Here is a 17,011-nt window from a genome sequence, read left to right as displayed (position 1 = left end):
AACCATAGAACTGACTCTGATCTAAATAGAATGTGCTTAGCAGCAAATATGCTATCTTAATCCCTTATATTACCAAAGTGCGTTTGAAATAACCACACAGGAAATGAAGAAATGGACAGTTGCTAAATTCAAAAGTGATGCATGACCAAAAAGCTATGTTTCAAGTGGACTGCACAGGCTCTGGAACGAGCAAGTAACCTTGTCTCTCAAGGTTGAGGGCAGCAAATACATAGTAATGAAAAGATAAACAGGATCCAATAGCGTCTTCCAAATCCTAACAGTTCAAATCAGAAAGTCTCCATTATACCAAAAATATAGTTCATTCTCAAAATGGGGACTTGACTGAGCTATTAATATGCACCTCACTTTATACCTCACTTGAGACAATACATCTGAAACATAATAAGTTGCTGGAGTGTTCTAATGCATGGTAATGCATGCCTTCTAGTTCATTATTTCCTGATGTTATGACATTGCTGTCCAATCCTGGGGTATAATGAGGAGCTGGAGATCTTATATTATCACTTAATGAAGTCCAATTAAGACTCGTTAACCTTTGATCTACCCAGCATACTTAACGGACAATGAGTGGTCATAGGAAAACTTTAAAAGGTGAACTTGAGCACGATTAGTCAACGGATTTTTTGAAGAGTGTAAGCCCTCTCAAACGACCATTTACACCTGAAGCAAGGGCCGGGGGATGCTATTGATTGATGATAAAACTACATACACACCCCTCAGGTGAAAGGTGTTGAATATTGCAAGGATATTATGGTGGAATAATTATTTGGGAGGGTTTGTAGAACCAACTGATAATACAGAAGCATGATTTTGATGATTTATGACATTTTATCTATGAACTGCCTGAACTTACATACAAATCATATTTCTTTTTATTTTTAATTAAATCCAACCCATATTTATCACCACCACGTACATGCATAAAATATAAACAACATTCATAAAGCATGACATTATTACTAAACAAGAAACTAAACTGGTCAAAATTACTAATAAATGTATATAATGCATAAAGCAATATGCTTTTCCTAAGGTTTACAGGAATGCAAGGTTTATATAAAGAAACAGTTTGAAGGCTACAAGACATTACATTAAGGCACACATTAAAATCTGTGTATATGAATATCATTGCACTTTAAAAGGATGTTCAGGTTAATCTGAAAAATTCAATATTCTATAAGAGCAGAGAAATTAAGTAATAGCAGAGAAACAAGCTGAAGCAACAACCTAGCACTAATAATTTCTCCCAATTTTGATATTCAAACAGGTTTAGCTGTCAAAGTAGTTTTGAATAAAATACTACTGCATTGTATGTAGCCTTAACTCAAATATCACAACCTCAGAAGCTGAAGACATCATGCATAGCACTCTATATGATTCATTTTTATCTCCAAACTGAGCACAGTAACTGGTACAATACAGGGGCTTTCACAAAGCTTGCTAAATACAAAAATGAACACTACCCTATTTCCCAACTGAGAAAGTGATACTGAGTAATCCACTTAGGGTTACACAGCTTATCAGCAAAGAATCACATCCAGATCTTTGCAGACTGTGTTCTAGCCCTGCTCTGCTTCTTTCTTAACTTAGATTTCACCCCGTTTTACAGATTGAAGGAGGTGCAAACTTCACTCTTCTCCCAGTGCCTACTAAGAGGAGCCCATCCCAAATGTCTGCATCATTTCAAGTAGTCTCCTATAGGAGTCTGGTATTCTGGAGACTTGTCGTGGTCAGTAGTTTCTATCCTTTTTGTGTCTGAGACATAGTTTTGATCATCAGGGTATTTGGAAGCACATCTAAAGGGACTTGACAAACTCAAACAATACTGAGAAAGTAATACTATAAGCAACATTTTAGCATAACAGTCTCTTGCAGCAGGAATGCAAGGATTCTTCAATATACGCAAATCAATGTGACACACCATATTAACAAATTGAGGGATACAAACCATATGATCATCTCAATAGATGCAGAAAAAGCTTTTGACAAAATTCAACACCCATTTATGATAAAAACTATCCAGAAAGTAGGCATAGAGGGAACTTACCTCAACATAATAAAGGCCATATATGACAAAGCCACAGCAACATTGTTCTCAATGGTGAAAATCTGAACCCATTTCTACTAAGATCAGGACAAGACAAGGTTGCCCACTCTCACCACTATTATTCAACATAGTTTTGGAAGTTTTAGCCACAGCAATCAAAGACGAAAAAGAAATAAAAGTAATCCAAATCAGAAAAGAAGAAGTAGAACTGTCACTGTTTGCAGATGACATGATACTATACATAGAGACTCCTAAAGATGCTACCAGAAACCTACTAGAGCTAACCAATGAAACTGGTAAAGTAGCAGGATACAAAATTAATGCACAGAAATCTCTTGCATTCCTATACACTAATGATGAAAAATCTGAAAGGGAAATCTGAAAGAAACACTACTATTTACCACTGCAACAAAAAGAATAAAATACCTAGGAATAAACCTACGTAAGGAGACAAAAACCTGCATGCAGAAAACTATAAGACACTGATGAAAGAAATTAAAGATGATACAAACAGATGGAGAGACATACCATGTTCTTGGATTGGAAGAATCAACATTGTGTAAATGACTATACTACCCAAAGCAAGCTACAGATTCAATGCAATCCCTATCAAATTACCACTGGCATTTTTCACAGAACTAGAACAAAAAATTTCACAATTTGTATGGAAACACAAAAGACCCTGAATAGCCAAAGCAATCTTGAAAAAGAAAAACAGAGCTGGAGGAATCAGGCTCCCGGACTTCAGACTACACTACAAAGCTACAGTAATCAAGACAATATGGTACTGGCACAAAAACAGAAATATAGATCAATGGAACAGGATAGAAACCCCAGACATAAACCCACACACATATGGTCACCTTATCTTTGATAAAGGAGGCAAGAATATACAATGGAGAAAAGACAGCCTCTTCACTAAGTGGTGCTGGGAAAACTGGACAGCTACATGTAAAAGAATGAAATTTGAAAACTCCCTAACAACGTACACAAAAATAAACTCTAATGGGTTAAAGATCTAAATGTAAGGCCAGACACTAGAGGAAAACATAGGCAGAACACTCTATGACATAAATCACAGCAAGATCCTTTTTGACCCACCTCCTAGAGAAATGGAAATAAAAACAGAAATAAACAAATGGGACCTAATGAAACTTAAAAGCTTTTGCACAGCAAAGGAAACCATAAACCAGACAAAAAGACAACCCTCAGAATGGGAGAAAATATTTGTAAACAAAGCAATTAATAAAGGATTAATCTCCAAAATATGCAAGCAGCTCATGCAGCTCAATATGAAAAAAACAAACAACCCAATCCAAAAATGGGCAGAAGACCTAAATAGACATTTCTCCAAAGAAGATATATGGATTGCCAACAAACACATGAAAGGATGCTCAACGTCACTAATCATTAGAGAAATGCAAATCAAAACTACAATGAGGTATCACTTCACACCAGTCAGAATGACCATCATCAAAAAATCTACAAACAATAAATGCTGGAGAGGGTGTGGAGAAAAGGGAAACATCTTGTACTGTTGGTAGGAATGTAAAATGATAGAGCCTCTATGGAGAACAGTATGGAGGTTCCTTAAAAAACTAAAAATAGAGCTACCATCTGACCCAGCAATCCCACTACTGGGCATATACCCTGAGAAAACCATAATTCAAAAACAGTCATGTATCACAATGTTCATTGCAGCACTATTTACAATAGCCAGGAAATGGAAGCAACCTAAGTGTCCGACAGATGAATGTATAAAGAAGATGTGGCACATATATACAATGGAATATTACTCAGCCATGAAAAGAAACGAAATTGAGTTATCTGTAGTGAGGTGGATGGACCTAGAGTCTGTCATACAGAGTGAAGTAAGTCAGAAAGAGAAAAACAAATACATATATATGGAATCTAAAAAAAAAAAAAAAAGGTTCTGAAGAACCTAGGGGCAGAACAGGAATAAAGACGCAGATGTAGAGAATGGACTTGAGGACACAGGGAGGGGGAAGGGTAAGCTGAGACGAAGTGAGATAGTGGCATGGACATATATACACTACCAAATGTAAAAGAGATAGCCAGTGGGAAGCTGCCACATAGCACAGGGAGATCAGCTCGGTGCTTTGTGATCACCTAGAGGGGTGGGATAGGGACGGTGGTAGGGAGACAGAAGAGGGAGGGGATATGGGGATATATGTATATGTTTAGCTGATTCACTTTCTTATACAGCAGCAACTGATGCAACAATGGAAAGCAATTATACTCCAATAAAGATGTTAAAAAAATAAAATTAAAAAGGTAAAAAGAAACAGTTAAAAAAAATCACTTTGGATATAAGTTCGGTGACAGATTCACACCAAGAAATATGTTATGTTGAAAACTGGAGATACGATTTTTTAAAAATTTAAAGTCCTATAACTTGTTACCTAAACATTCTTTCAGTAATGGTTGTCATACTGTTTAAAAAAAAAAAAAAAAAGCTTCCATAAATCAATGACTCTGGAAATGAAGAGAGTTACTTCAAAATTCCATGAGGAAAGGCAAACAACCAGTATGACAAACCACAGTGTTAATCTAGGAAAAGAGTCCTAAGAAAGAAATCAATGCTGACAAGACAAAAAGCAGGGTGAAAGCAATTATTTGAAGATTCACATCCCCCATCCTTTACATGTACTCTCATAGGAAAATGAATCTTGAATCCTGCAAGTTTATTAAGTGTTTGAGGTTGTCAAAATACACTCTCTGGATAAATATATGAACCCCCGTATATTTAAAATCTAGAAAAAGATAAAACAAGGAACCTCACAATATACTATTTCTCAGGTTCTCTTTGTTTCAAGTTTGACATCTCAAAATGATTAAATGCGGTCTGAGGCCTTTGGGGGCCTGTGATGCCCTTGCCCCATCCGCCCCCGCCCCCTGCCTGGGCCAGAGCATCGGAACATTCCTTGGCGAGTCCCAGTGCTTTGTGTGCTCAGGGGGACGGGGCCGCCTCCCCCGGTTGTCTGCAGGGTCCATCCAGCTGTCCATGCTGTCTGGTCTGTGACGGCCACAGCAGTACGAGGGGTGGCCGGATGCTCGTCCTCGAAGCCCCTGTGCTCCCAGCGCGAGGGCAGGGGTGTGGCCGAGAGGAGCAGGGTCACTCTAGCCTCGGAAGGCACCTGGGGACCAGCTGCTGCATGCGGGGCGGAGGCCGGTCTGCAGAGCCCTGTGCTGGGACTTCAGCACGGCCGCCACGAGGGAGCTACCGTGAGGGCACTGCTGGGGCCCCACCCCGTCCCCTCCGACTAGGCGCCCAACTTCCCACGACACCTGGGGTGACTGGCGACGTGGGTGCCGGGAGCCCTGCAGAACCCATGAGTCTGGGCCCTGGCCGCCCCCACCCCCCCGCGTCTCCTTCCTGAGCTCTGGAGAGGCCCTGATCACACGGTGGGGTCCTGCAGTGTCGCCGCCGTGCCGGGTGAATCGGCGAGATATTTATTCTTTGTTTGTACATCAAGTATTAATAAAATACGTTTTCTAGAAACGGTATTAAAAAAAAAAAGATTAAATGCTCTTTTACAACATGAGGATATTCCACTGCCTTTAAGAAAATCTTAGGAGGTGGGTTGGCTTAAAAGCTGTAGTCCCTAAACTCAGTATGAAAAAGCATCACGTGGATATTAGGCCACATCCTGTGACTACAGATTCTAATTTCTACTCTGAAAAAAATAAAAATAAAACCAAAGCAATGAACACAGAACACTGCTATTAAGCTTGGAGGATTTCCTCAAAATATGTACCTTTATCAAGAGTACTGGGAGATTCAAAAATCAACCTACACAGGAAAGTGAAGAGGCTATTAAATGCACTATAGAAATGAATACCTGTTCTGTTGTATTTATTAAAAGAATTACATCTCCCACTTGTCAGAAAACACGTATATTTCTAGGTGTGAACTGCCACTCAAGTATTTGCAAAATGGCTTTGGAATGATGTGTGTGATTCACGACTTTGACATTGCATCAAATGAAATGTTAGTAATAGTAATAGAGAAACAGACACACTAATTAATATTATATGCACTCAAAGTTTGTGGTACTTCAGATGGTTTAAAGTTTACCTTTTAGGGACCATGCGATTTTGTTGGGGAGGAATACAGGGATCTCAAAGAAAATATTTAAGACACAGAGATATGTATTTAAATATAAAGACCTTATATACAGACCTTAGAGTGGTACAGCTGAAAAATCCATCAGAAGTCATCTAGTCTGGGAAGTTTTAACTTTTCTTTTTAGCCAATCAAAACATTGTACAATATATAGAACACAAAAAACAGATAAATCAGATCTGCTCTGGATGGGGCCCCTCTGCTCTCCTGTCCTCTCACACTTTTCCCACAGTGTGCCACCTTCTTCAGCTTCTGAAGATGATAACCTGGAGTAGATCGTTCTACCACTTGTCTAATATGACCCCCACATTTTACTCCAGAATTAAGAAATGACTTGTCAAATAGCACACCTGTACTTGCTGTCAGAACTTGAACTAGGATTCTAGTTGGTTTCTCCTTATTCTTGGTCCACAATGGTGGTCCACCCTGATACTGTGTTGCCCCAGTTGATAGGACAGTTATAAATCTCTCCCAAGAATGTTCAGTAAAACATTAAGTTTTGCCCAATGTACACATCAGGGCAATGATTTTGTAGCTTCCTGAATTCAAATTGCTACACTTAACCCAAATTACTAGAGTATAATGACATATTAGTTAAGAGTTTGAACGGTTTTTCTTTCTTTTTTTTAATAACAGCTTTATTGAGATTCAATTCAAAAACCCTAAAATTCACCCTAAAGAATAAAATTCAGTAGTTTTTAGTATATTCACAGTCTTGCAATCATCACTGCTATCTAGAGATAGAACATTTCATCACCCCAAAAAGACCCCATATCAATTAGTGTACCAGCCAGTCACTCCCTATTCCTCCCTACTTCCAGCACTGAAAACCACTAATCTACATTCTATCTCTATGGATTTGCCTATTCTAGACATTTCATATAAAGAGGATCAGAAATTATATAGCAGCTTTGACTGGCTGTGTTCACTTAATGTTTTCAAGGTTTATGCATGTTATAGCATGTAGCTGCACTTTATACCTTCTTATGGTCAAATAATATACTCTTCTAGGATAAACCACATTTCCTTTATCCATTCAGTAGTTGATGGACATTTGGGTTGTCTCCAATTTTGGACTATTATGAATAATGCTGCTATAAACATTTGCATATAGGATTTTTGGGTGGACGTATGTTTTCAGTTCTTTGGGGTATACACCTAGGAGTGGAATTGCCGAGTCATATGATAATACTATGTTTAACATTTCAAGGAATTCACCACCTACTTTCTAGAGCATCTGCACCATTTTACAATCTAATCAGTAATGTGTGGGTGTATGAGGGTTCCAGTTTCTCTATATCCTTTCCAATCCTTGTTATTGTCTTGCTTTTTACATGAGCCATCTTGGTGGATGCGAAGTGGTATCTCATCGTAAATTTTATTTCTATTTCCTGAACGACCAATGATTTTGAGCATCTTTTCAAGGGCTTATTGGCCATTTGTATTGATAAATCTTCTTTGGAGAAATGTCTATTCAAATCTTTTGCCCATTTTTAATTGAATTGTCTTTTTATTGTTTTCATTATTGAATTATGAATTCTTTATATATTCTAGACACTAGATACTTATCACGTATGTGATTTGAAATTATTTTCAAATAAATTTTAAATTATAAATTATTTTCAACTCCATTCTGGAGTTGTATTTTCACTTCTTGATGGTGTCCATTAAACACAAAAGTTTAATGATAATAATAATAAAGTTCAATTTATCTTTTTTCTTTTGTTGCTTCTGTTTTTCATGTCACACCTAAGAAACTATTGCCTAATACAAAGTCACTAAGATTTACTCTCATTTTCTTCTAAAGTTTTGTAGTTTTAGCTCTTACATTTAGTTCTATAATCCATTATGAGTAATTTTTTAGATGGTATGAGGTAGAGATCCAACTTCACTTTTTTTTGCATGAAACTATCTAGTTGTTGAATAGACAATCTTTTCCCCACTGAACTGAGTTGGCTCCCTTGTTAAAATCAACTGACCAAAATGTAAGTTATCTTACATCATAAGGGTATATATAATATGTATGGCATAAGGATGGAAATTATTTAGTAATTCCAGAAACACACTGTTTTGTTTCTGCTATTCTGGGTCACTTGTATTTCCATATGAATTCTAGAATCAACGTGTCAAAATGCAAAAAATGTAGCTTGGAATTTTGACAGAAATTACATTAAATCTAAATAAATTTGGACAGTTTTTTCATCTTAACAAGATTAACTCTTTCAATAATGGACATATAATGCTTTTAAATTAACTTAGGTATATAATTTCTTTCAATGATGTTTTGTAATTTTCAGTGTACAAGTCTTGCACTTCTTCTGTCAAATTTATTCCTAAGTATTTTATTCTTTTTGTTGCTAGTGTAAATGGAATTTCTTTCTTAACCTCACCTTGGGACTCTTCATTACTACTACATAGAAATACAATTTTTTTTTTGTATTGATCTTGTATCCTGGAACTTTGCCAAACTCAGTTCTAATAAGTTTTTAGTGGATTCCCTAGGATTTTCTATACCAAAATCATACCATCTGCAAATGGAAATAATTTTGCTTCTTCCTTTCTAATCCATATGCCTGTTATTTCATTTTCATGCCTAATTTCCATGGCTAGAACCTCCAAAACAGTATAGAAGTGGTGAGAACAGACATCCTTCTCTTGTTCCTGATCTTAGAGGAGAAAGCATTCAGTCTTTGATCATTAAGTGTGCTGTTAGCTGTAGAGGGTTTGTAGACGTACTTTATTGGTTTAGGAAGCTGCTTTCTATCCCTAGTTGTCACAAAGCTTGCTTTTCTTACTGATATTCAGCTGCATTTCTAGAGTAAGCACTTCTTTTGTGGGGAGGAAGATTTTTGGAGGTCCTTACTCCATTATTCTGCAAGGGATTCCTAAAATGTCTTTCTTAGCCTTCAAAATTTACCTTTTTTGCAACTAACATACTGTATCATTACCAGGACAGCAAACCTTCTGACCAACCACTGAAGGCAACCAGCCTTCAATCTTTTGAGAATTTACCACAAATCTAAGTTGCTTTTTTCTGCCTCACCACCATAATCTATTCTTGTAAAACCTAGTTAAAAACTAAATTCTCTCTTCACAAAACCAACAGAATGAGATATAGATTCATGATCATCACAGAGTTTGGCATGCATCCAGTAATTTGAAGCTTTCACGTCATGCTCTTGTCTTTGGCCATGAAATTCTATATTTATCTATTGTTGAGATAGAAATTAGCCCAAAATGTATTGGTTTAGAGCAATTTTCATCATGTATTAGCCATAAAATCCTATCTATTAAACAGATGATGTTCAGGGCTATGTGATTAAGCAGCTATTACTGCCTGGTTTCTGTGGAAAAGGAAATTAAAGCTGGTTTGTTGAATGATTCCAGCTTGGGCTCTACTTTGTTGTAGTCAGATGTTGACTGGGTCTGGAAGATCTGCTTCCAAGGTAATTCCATTTTAAGGCTGGCAGCTTACTATTGGCTTGTATTCAGGGGTCCCAGTTCATCAAAGGGTTGTTTGAGTGTCATCATGACATGGCAGCTGGTGTTCTCCAGAGTGAATGATCCAAGAGAACAAGGAAGACGCTCCAGTGCCTTTTATGGCCTAGCTTTGGAAGTCACGCATCACCACATTTGTCATATTTTACTGGTCATGCCATGCCAGCTCCGATTCAATGTGGGAAGGACACAAATACATGGAGACACGAATCATTTGAGGCCATGATACAGGCTTACTGCTACAATACCTATTTTGCTAGAGACCCTGTGGATGAAGGGGCATGTGTTCCAGTAACAATACTATTACAGATAAATGATGTGTTGTAAATGAAGGAAAGATTATATACGCTGAGAATTCAGAGACGGTAGAGATGGCATCCAAATTCTTTAACAGGGGGTTTGGACTGAGAGGGACCCTTGGCTATGACTGAGAAATCAGAAAACAGTTGTCTGTTTAGTAGTCCCAATAAATTCCTTTTCAGATAGAAAGGAAATGTGCTTATTTGAATTTCTTAGGTCAAAAGCAGATTTAGACTTCTTGAACTAAGGTTTTATCAAAAGACTTTTAATCTCATGGTGGGCCAAGCAACTTCAAACTACCACAGGTAATTTTAGCTAAACCATTGAGACCAGAAGTTATTGACCACAATTATAATCTTTCACCAGTATCTAAAGAAAAACCAGGGTCTTCTGAATTTCAGCTTTCCTAGACTGGAGTAGAGATTAACCAGATACTGCTTACCAGCAAGCAACATTTAAATTACGACTCCCTCTAGACACACAAAGCTGTATAGTTTTTAACTGCTTGCTTGGAACCCTGGAAAATATATAAACATAAAATGGAGAATGAAGATGTGCTTACTACATCACCTGCTTGAACGTTCTGAGACTTCAGTAAGTGAATTGCTCCAACAACGCCAAGTTTCTTCACAGGCACACACTTATTCATCAAATTTTGAAATTAAAAGGCCTATGGTTACAGCAAATGCTACCCAGCTAAGAAGAACAGAATTCAAAACAAGCTGTAGCGATTGTTACCATTTGCTGTTGAACACAACAAATCAAGCTTATCTTCTTTTGTATCTGAGAAGAAGTTTATTACGACCAACAGACAAAATTTTCTAAATTCGTAATAGTAATCAATTGCCCTCCAAATCAGAAAATTTGCAGGCAAACCTGAATAATAGAGGACTCTGTCCTCTAACCAATGACACTGAAATTGATCTTTAGCTCTATTCCAAGTGTGACTTTGCAGTTTTAGACAGATTCTCCTTTGCTTCTAAGATTTATCCTGGGAATTATTTAGACTTTCAGAACTTTCACTAGTTCACATCTCAGCCTATGTTAGGTGTTTCTTGGTGCAGTGGTTCTCGAAATTTTCTGTGGTAAGAACTTTCTCAAGTGTTGTTGTTAAAGATGCAGATTCCTGGGACCCTACTTCCAGAGAGGTTGATTGGAGGAGGGCCTCAAATTTGCATTTTACTTCCTACCAGGTGACTTTGAAGCAATCGTCTAAGACTACACTTTGAGAATTAGAGTGTATGGGAGTTACACTCTCAGAACAGAGAAGGAACAGCCTACATTTTGATTCAGCAGACGCGAGTTCATGTCCCAGCCACAGCACTAACTAGCCATGTGACCTTCAGTGGTTCCTTTAACCTTCCTAAGACTCCTCATCATGGTGCAAATTTCTGTCTTGTGCTGGTTAGTGCTGAAGACAAAAGAGGCAACATTAATGAAAGCCTTTGTAAATCGTAAAGCCTCCATAAATGATATTTAGAATGTTCTTACTGCTGAGGCACCTGCCAGAGGTGGCCAGTTTACATCCTCAATCTTATTTATCATTTAGAAGATATTTACTGCACGTTTACTCTGCATAAGGCTTCATGGCGGATGTACTTCCCCTGGCCTATATACAATCCTGTAAGGGGATTTCAGGCCTCACACATGGACAATTAAACCTCCAGCCTCTTCCTGAGAGTTCTACCCTCCATCTGATATGCAGAACTTCCCTTTGATGATTCAACTGGCACCTCTGTATGGAAATGTTCCCTTCCCATCCTCCGGGGAGGGGTGCTTTGTCCCATTACGAGCTCCACAAAGGAGGAGCATGGCAGGCTTTGCTGTATGCTGCACACTGTTAATTTTTAATGTGGGAAGCCAGACTCTGCTGGCTTTCTTTATGTTACTGATTGTGCAGCAGGCCTTTCACCCACTATGCAATGCACCCCTTTAGCTGCTCCAGAAAGGTGGCTTTTCCTTGCTAGAGATCTCAAGATGGCAAGTTGTTTCGTTATTGTCCAACAAGGGGACGCATGATGAAACTCTGCTCATTGTAAGGGGATGGTCTGAAAAAGCCTCAAAAGAAGGATAGGTTGTGTGATTGGCTGACAGATGCGGGACAAAATGCACTAAGAGAAGGGAAAAACACCACCAACTATGATGTGGAAAGTGGCTCAGGAAAGAAGGAACCCTGAAATGCAGATGGGTTCAAGACCCACCTTGCTTAAAAACCTTTAGGTGTCCCCAACCTCCTTACAACAGCAAAACCTTGCCCGTGGGAAATAAGACCTTCACAATCAAGTTCCAACCCACCTGTCTGGTCTCTGAGCTCTGGTCACAATGAATTTCAGTGTCTAGAACGAGGTATGGTCTTTCACACCTGCCTCTGCTTGGACTTTTTCCTCTTCCATCTGCCATTGCTGCTTCCCTTCTCTCTTTTCTTTCTCCAGCCCCTGCAGACAGAATGAACTATGCCCTCTTCAGTCTTCCCTGATCACCTTCACCAGGTAAATAGTTCTCCGTTTGAAGCACCTGTAACCTTTGTTTTACTCATAATTATGCTTATTCAAGTTTCCCAATATTTATTGAGTATATACTATGTGCCAGGCACTGTCCTAGATGCTGGAAATATAGCAGTGAGCAAAACAAAGCCACTTGCCTCCTAAGCTTAATGACTTGCGTGTTGTCTGTTTTTCCTGGGAGACAGGAGAGCAGGGTCTTGTCTATTTAGTGCATCACCATATTCCCACAGCCTAGAACACTGCCCGGCACATAGAAAACACCTAATAAATGTTTGCAGAAAACACCTAATGAATGTTTGCAGAATAAAGAAGGCTTTACTTTAATACTAAATTATACTAAAGGATGCTGGTCAGGTATCTGTTTTGTGTAACAGGCCACAGGCAATTTGAGGGTAGAGGCCACATCTTCTTTACTGCTTGCACCTGCAGAGCAGAGCCACGTACCTGGCACGGAGCAGATGCTCTTGAATAAATTAAAACTATGTAAGCTTATTGCTCTAGCTACATTCCATGCACTTTATATTCAGAAGCTAGTTGGCCAACTTCGATAATTATTCATCCTGAGACAGCTTAAGATCAAAGTGTTACCCTTAGAAGCCTTTTTCTAACTTCAGGTCTTCAGACAGATGTGGGAATAGGCAGAATCTGTGCATAGGGGTCTCATTGCTGCCGATTAGGCAGTTTGGCTGGTGGCAGAAAGGGTTTTGGGGTACCCACTGTTTGCCATAGAGACTGCTGCAAACTCACCGATATTTTTCAGTATTAGGAGGGTTGGTTGATTTGGGGAGTCACTCATCATGTAGAAGATTCTAAAATTCCAACAGTTGATGGTTCTCCATGCACAAAACTGCATAGATTTCTCAGCTGTCCACCTATTTTTGAACTCTTTTGGGCTGCTGCACCATGGCCTGAACTTGATCCTCCTTGCTATCCATTATGAACACTTGGGCCAAGAGTTCAAGTATGAACAGCCACCGTTTGTTTATTCCTAGTATGCAAAGAAGGGGTTCCAGATACTGCAAGGTGATGGCATATTCACAGAAGCATTTAAACAACTGACTTTCAACATATTTTAAGGAGTTTGGAAGACAAAATACATTCCTCAAATGACATATCTCAGAAGATCTACAAAGGACTTTTCAGTCACTAAATGTGTTCAAGTGAGGGAAAGAGGCAATTTGGTTATAATCCAGATAAATGGGGAAAAGTAAAATTGTAGGAAAAAATATCATACACAATTCATCAAGGGGGTAATCACCTGTGAAATTCTGAGAGCTGACCATAAGCACTAGATACTGATTTAATTCTCCATGTAGGCACCTCTTACACACACACACGTACACGTTTTGCAAAGAGAATGAACATGGTAGATGAGACCATGAGGAAAAAGCTGAATAAGAGCAAAAGCAAATGGAAAAGGCAGAGAGAATGTAATGAAAAAGAAGAGATTCTGCAAAAATGAGACTTTGTTGAGTTTACAAAAACTGGGAGTAGTCTACATAATATACCCTGGGCAATTACCCAAGAGGGGAGAAAAGTATCTATTCAAAACTTGCCTGATGACACCTCCATGATGAAGTGTCAACATTTCGGGTAACAGCATAAGTTACAATGCCCTAAAGGCCCTTTTCAGAATTCCACTGGAATGTTTGTGAACCCCACTCACAATAGTTCACATACGTTCAACAACGTACTTCAAGATTCTGTTTTAAAAAATGCCCATTCAGAAGCAAGGCCGCCTATGGTAAGTTTCTACCCTGAGTGAATTTTTGTGGCCAAATTAGAAAGCCTGGAAAAGAGAGATTGTAATGAAGGTGCTGACTCAGCAGTGAATTGCAGAATGGCAATGGGATAGTATTTTAATGATGCCAGAGCTGAAATGCATCATCTCTGAGATTAGTATATCTGATAAAAAATAAAAAATAAGAACATTCAGCTACCCAAGCTAAAGTGTTTTGCCAGTGGTCAGCAGAAAGGGTTTTTTTTGCATAAATAGCAAGATTGGGAGATAAGGTGAGAAAATTTTAAAGGGATTACACAGTTTATAGGCCTAAGCATTTGAGCTGTGGAACTCCAAATTGGATTCAGTCTCTTTTTGCCTAACATGTTCCAGAGGGTGTTCTTTAGCACAGCCCCTGGCAGATTTTGATGCTGTTTACATGGTCACTCCCATCCTTACAGTAGATCTTCCCAGTTCATTAGCAAAAATTGTCTCTTTAATTAGCTCATCTATCTGAAATTTCTTTAGCATCTATCGTACACCAGGTACTTGGGATACCCTGATAGTCAAGATCAGCCCCTACCCTCAAGAATATCATAGTTTACAGTGGAATGCAGCCAACACACAACTAATTTCAGCCCAGAGTGAATTGTGCAACAATAGAGATGAGTAAGTAGAGAGGACTATGGGAATGCAGAGATGGGATATTTGACCTGGGTTGAAGGAGGTCAATGAAATGAAAGGTTTAAGCTTTGACTTAAGGATCTTAGCATTGACTTTGCCTTTAGCACACTTTTCTAGAAAGATTAACAAGTTCAAAGTGCAGCATCAACTTCAGACATTAAAATCAGTTTAACGCCTATATGTGGGTAGAACCAGCTGGTGATTGGGAAGAGAGTAAGCACTGGCCTTAGAATCAGACCAGGACTGCAGGCTGGCTCACTATTTACTAGTTGAATGACGCTGAGCAAGCTTCTTAGCCTTGCGTTCCTATGAAATAGGAATAATAATGGCAACTCATATGAACACTTGGAGATTCGAAGAAAATAATGTATGTGATGCACCTGATGGAGAATGGAGAGCACCCTCAATAAAATGGTACCTGCAGTATCACATCTGCTGTTGCAGTCGCTATGCTTACCAATATTATTAGACATAAGTAATTATGGTTCTTCAATTTGAAGTCACCAGGTACAGGAGAGTTTTCATAGCTCCACCTCTATTCCTACATTTCTTAATGTATTATGATTGAAGGAGACGGTTCATCAAAATAGTATAAGGCAGAATAAACTTTCTGCTATGATGAAATTATTTATATAGTAAATAAGCCACACGTGGTTATTGAATGCTTAAGATGTGGTCACTGTGAATGAAGATTTGAATTTTTAATTTCATTTCATCTTAATTTAAATATTAAGTTAGATAACCATGCTATGGTCTGAATGCTTGTGTCCCTCCCAAATTCATACGTTGAAATCCTAATCCCCAAAGATGATGATAATAGGAGGTGGGGCCTTCAAGAGATGGTGAAGTCATGAGGGTGGAGCCCTCGTGAGTGGGTTATGCCTGACAGAAGAGGCTCCAGAGAGATTCTTAGCCCCACCTCTTCTGCTATTTGATCATCCACTGAGAAGTCTGAGACCCAGAATGGGGCCCTTAGTGCATCATGTTAGCACCCTGATCTCACACTTCCAGCCTCCAGAACTGAGAGAAACAAATGTCTATTGTTTATCAGCCACCCTGTCTGTAGGTATCTTGGTATAGAAGCTGGAATGGACTAGGACCAATCACGAGTAGCTACTGGCTACCAAATTGCAGAGTGCAGTTCTAGGGTGACTGTTAAACATAAAGATACCCAGATCCCACCGTAGACCCAGTCAATCAGGAAGAACGATGAGAATTTGCATTTTTATCAAGCACTAGAAGGTCCTTAAGCATGCAGATACTGAGAAGCACTGCTCTCTTCCTCTTTGTGGTTTTGATTTCAGAGCCATCTGTTTGTAGAAGGGCCTTGAGGTTATTAATTAAAAGAGATGTTTCCTTGGAGGGTATCGCTATGCTAGGCACAGTAGGCAGAACTAGGTATAAGAAGTATTTCCCGTTTTAAAGGAATTTTTGGTATTTTGTAGCCTAGTTAAGGCTGATGCAGGTGAATGGTCTCTCTCCTGTGGAGTAATCAGGAAAGCCATCCTAAGGAGGTAAGCATGAGAACGGAAACTACAAGGGCAGGAGTGAGTGTGGTCAGAATGCAAATTTAGAGACAACTGCAATAATACTAGCAGACTTTATTGTCTCAGCTAAATGGGATAATAATAATTATATTAATTATTTTCCCAGTGACCCTAAGAGTAGATACTACTATCACCTTCCATTTCACATCTAAGGAACTGAGTTAAGTAATTTTCTCAAGATCACAGAGCTTGACCATTAAGTAGTGTCAAAGTCAGCCAGGGAAAGCAGTAGATCCAGGGTTAAAGGAAGTCATTAAATCTTAACAGACCTGATTGAAATACTAGTGAAATATTTGTTGCAGAAGAGATATTTAGAAGACACAAAAGATGGAAAGGACAACATCAACAACAAAATAATAGCTATCATTTGTTGAGCACTTACTACTGCCAGGCACTCTGATAGGATTTTACATTCATCATTCAGATTTCTCCCAACAATCCTCCAAGATAGGCACTGAACAATGAGGGATCAAGAAATTATCAGGCACGCACCAAAATAGCCATGGGTGGGAACCATTTCAGATGAAGAGAATTTTCTCTCTT

The 17,011-nt window shown here is 38.7% G+C and overlaps 1 protein-coding gene across 1 annotated transcript in view; it reads right to left on the bottom strand.

Moving 5' to 3' along the window:
* Window positions 1–17,011, bottom strand: part of TAFA1 (TAFA chemokine like family member 1) — a 617,163-nt gene that overhangs the window by 319,357 nt on the left and 280,795 nt on the right. The window lies entirely within an intron of this gene.

The sequence above is a fragment of the Eubalaena glacialis genome, chromosome 7 (assembly GCF_028564815.1).
Source record: "Eubalaena glacialis isolate mEubGla1 chromosome 7, mEubGla1.1.hap2.+ XY, whole genome shotgun sequence".
Classification (NCBI taxonomy): domain Eukaryota; kingdom Metazoa; phylum Chordata; class Mammalia; order Artiodactyla; family Balaenidae; genus Eubalaena; species Eubalaena glacialis.
The sequence above is the reverse complement of the archived record's forward strand: the minus strand, read 5'-3'. Positions and strand labels throughout refer to the sequence as shown.